Genomic DNA, 4,462 nt, shown 5'->3' on the forward strand with positions numbered 1-4,462 from the left:
AATACATATATAAAAGGGAAGGGACGGTCCAAAAGGGCACCCGATTGAAGCGATTTGGACGGAGAGAGTGGGAATACCAACTTCCTATTGATAACATTTTGTGGATGAAGGGTGGGCTCTTCTCCCCACTCATTGGGGCATCTTCCTGTTTGGGGGCTTGTCTTTTTGACCAATTGGCTGATCAAGTTGCTGGAAGGAGATTCATTATTGTTCCGTAGATGCGTATAGGCGACTTTGCCTATCGATCTACCAATCCGTTTTTGACCCTTCATACAGCGACATGTTGAGGACAATCAGAGGTTATTAAGCTTGATCAAAACAAACAGAGAAGAGAGACCACTGCTGTCGGTGTTAGTTTCCGTGCTACAATGGGTGGTAAACCACTATCATCATCATCATCATCATCATCAAGATTACAACTCTGAAGAGCATTTTGTGTGGTCAGTGGGGGCGTGTGGTTCTGAATATGGACAAACAGGCACAGACAAATTCTATTACAACTCTCTACTGTAATAAGCTTGTTGGCCCTGAAAAGAGCCATTTTGTTGCAGACAGCAGCGCTCTTTTATATCTTTTCAGGATAAAGCAGAATGATGTGCAACCAAGTGGTACTCGATTATGACGACTGGGTTTGGAAGAACGTTTATTTCATGAAAACAGTGATAAAAATATCACTTTTTATTTGTACATTGGACAATGCTTGACATTACAACTTTTTCAGTAGATTCTTGTGGAAAAATCATTGGTGGGAAGCATTGCTATTGATGCGAAGATTTTTTTCTGATCGATTGGTGATAAAGTTATTGAAATTGGTCCAGGGGCAGCTAAGTTATTAATGTTCAAAATCTTTCATAATTTTGTTACATGTTCTATTTTCGATTTTCACGAAGTGTACCCCCACGATACTTTAGTTCAAATGAAGTACGCGTGATATGAATGTTTGCACCCAATATTCTGAAATACAAATGAAGCGCTCCGACCGAATCAATCTTTATCTTTATCCGACAGGCCGAAGTGAAATCATTGGCGTTTCAATGCGTTATGCCGAGTTTAGAATCCGTAGGCCGAGTTTGGCATCAAAAAACAATGTTAGACTTTTGACAATATCTCAACGATTGATTTCTCTTTATCAAATCTTACGGTACGTACGGAAAGGTAAATACATTTGGAAGCTATCAGTTATAATAACATTCCGTTTGATGCTAAATTAGATTAAGACAGACTAAATGCGGGTTGTGCTTAATCGTAGTTAACCCTACCGTTGACGTAGGACAGACTGAAAGCTGTTCTAGTATGATTTTTTGACGTAGAACTACGTCTTTTTCGACTATACTGGAGTAAAAATCAAAAAATATGTGTGGGAAATAGTGTTAGGTTTTGAACGCTTGTAACTTTGTCATATCTTCTTCTTCTTCTTCTTCTTCTTCTTCTTCGCATTTAAAGTTTATTGCATATCGCATATTAGCTTATTGCGTGCTCTCAACTTAGTGTTCTAGATGCACTTCCACAGTTATTAATTGAGAGCTTTCGATGCCTGTACCATTTTTGCATTGATATGATTGTGTGGCAAGTCAAATCATACTTCTATGCCCAGGGAAGTCGAGAAATTTTCCAACCCGAAAAATTCCTAGACCGGACCGGGAATTGAACCTAACCACCTCCAGCATGGTCTTGCTTTGTAGCTGCGCCTTTACCGACTGAGCTAAGGGAGGCCCCTTGTAATTTATAGATGAAATTAAAATCCAAATACGCCAATCGATAGGATATTACTTAACAAATCTGCTAAAATCAATACTTTTCCAATTTTTAATGAATTTTTTTTTTTAATATTAATGATAATAATTTTATTATTTGTAATATTATCACTGTTTTCATGAAATAAACGTTTTCCCCAAACCCAGTCATCATAAACGAATACCACTTAGTTCCACATCATTCTCCTTGAACCTGAAGAGATATAAAACAGCGCTGCTTTCCTGTCTCTGCTCATTATCGCTTCGGACGGCGTGGCACTAGGTCCTGCAGCAAGCAGGACCAAGACAGCGGCTAAAGGTGGATCATGGCGTGACCATGACCACTAGACTGATGCAAATTTTGACATTTTCGCTCCACAGTGCTCAAACGGTTCCAAATCGGGTCCTGATTAGTCTCCCAAAATTTGAACTCATTTGAAAAGAAACTGACTTGGCACAAACCATTTGAAGTTTATATGGAAATTACTATGGGAAATCTTAACTTTTTGTTCATTGTCTTCTTACCTTTTTCCATATGGCACTGTTCAAAAATTCAAAAACTATACTTATGGAAAATTTTCTCAGCTTCAACTTAGCAGAATATAGTTGTTGAGCCAAACGTCAAATAAAATAGTTATTAATTGTTTAAAAGATTGATAATCTTATGGCATGATCAAGCAGCTGTTTTGTGAGCAACACTGTATCTTGCAGTGTGACATAGTAGCCATGATTTTTGTGCTCTATTACAAGCGCCAGAAACACCAATGTTGCCTGCTGAATAGTTGATTGAGCATAATCATAAGACATTAGTGGCTTGAATTATTGATAACTTTTGATGCTTACATTATATTGAAAAGTGGTTCAGGACAAAGTTGTAGCAAATTTTCTACGAGGTCAGTTATCATTTTTTAAAGCAGAGCTATATGGTAAATTGTTAGATGGATATGAACAAAACATTTGGTTTTCCAATAGTAAATAATTTCCATGTGAACTTCAAATGGTTTGTACCAAGTCAGTTTATTTTCAAATGAGTTCTAATTTTGGGAGACTAATCAGGACCCGATTTCGAACCGTTTGAGCACTGTGGAGCAAAAATGTCAAAATTTGCATCAGTCTAATGACCACCACAATGAGGAATGAGACTTGGAAAATTATGTACGTAAAACCCCCTTAACAACAAGCTTTCCCCCCTTTTAACAACAACCTTCCCACCCCTTAACAACAACTTCTCTCCCCCCCCCCTTAACAACAACCCGAAAAAGATATGACGATCACATTTTTCCGGGAAATAAATTTGAAGCAATTCGGGGTGTTCATTAACTACGTAGACAGTTTTTTGGGATTCTTGACCCCCCCCCCTGCGTAGACGATTGTCCATATATTTTTTTTAAAATGTATATGGGCTGTGGATAATTGGATTATGAACAGCCCCTTATAGGTTAAACAATTAATCATTTTGTTCGACCATTTTCCACAGAGATGGCGCTGTTCCGCTGGTAGGAAGTGATAAAAATCCCCATATAAAAATTGAGAGAAATGGGAATAATTCGCTTTCGGTGCTTAATCAGGTGAAAAAAAGGGAACGACAACCTAAAGAAATTAGTCAGGGACTTTGACGTTCAGTTTTTTTCCGGAAATTATTGTTAAACAAGCTACAATCAATAAAAAATAATTTTTCCCCATACAGTTTAACCTGCTTTACTACCAGTTCCCAGAGAGCCAAAAAAATTGAGAGAGAAAATTTACTCTCACGACCTTAATCTCTCAATGTGCCATGTATTTTATTGACACTCGATTTGTGATTTCCCTTTCACAGATTATAAAATAGTGTACCTGTCACTACAAAAGATATCTGGTACCTCTATATATGCATTTACTTTAACATTTGAAATCCCTCCATTTTTACAAATTCTGCACAAAAGATAATTTATGCCCCGCACCATACATAAAAACCGGCGGGAAATTCTGTAAGGGGTGAACTATTTTGTGTGCAGAATGTGTAAAAAACAAGGAGGGACTTCGAATAATAATCTAAATGCATATATAGGGGTACCAGACATGTTTTGCACTGCAGTGTCCTCTGTGAACAATTATTGGAAAACAGATTGTGTGTAGTTTCCGATAGATGTCACCGCAAACAACAGCAGTGACATCTGATGGAACATGAATGCAAAAGCTTGACAAAATGATTAATTTTTTACACGCAGTCAAAATTTTCAAAAAAAAATGCTTAAGAGGAGACGTACATTCGCTGAACTACCAACAACTGACTGTAAAACATATCTGGTACCTCTATATATGCAATTAGATTAAAATCTAAAGTCCATCTTTTTTTACATATTGTGCACAAAAGAAACTTTTTGCCCCGCCCCATTCATAAAAAAAACGGCGGGAAATCCTGTCAGCTGCGGTTGCACATCGTTCTGCTTGAACCTGAAAAGATATAAAACAGCGCTGCAGTCGTGCCTTGCAGCAAGCAGGACTAAGTCAGCGGATAAAGGTGGATCACGGCGTGATCACCTGTCACATAATGAGGAATGCGACTAGGATATGCAAAATATCCCCCTCCAGAGGGGCCGTCTATAACGTCAACTCAAAAAAGACATGGATTTGACGATCATTTTTTTCCGGGAAATCAATTTTAAGCAAACTACAATTATAAGCGACAGTTAGAAGATACTGAGATTATAAGTAAATACAAAAAAAATCCAAAACAATCGCTTAAGAGG

This window comes from Ochlerotatus camptorhynchus, unplaced genomic scaffold, assembly GCF_037179485.1.
Source record: "Ochlerotatus camptorhynchus isolate MF236.1 unplaced genomic scaffold, CSIRO-AGI_Acam_v1.1 ptg000128l, whole genome shotgun sequence".
In the NCBI taxonomy this organism is placed as follows: Eukaryota; Metazoa; Arthropoda; class Insecta; order Diptera; family Culicidae; genus Ochlerotatus; species Ochlerotatus camptorhynchus.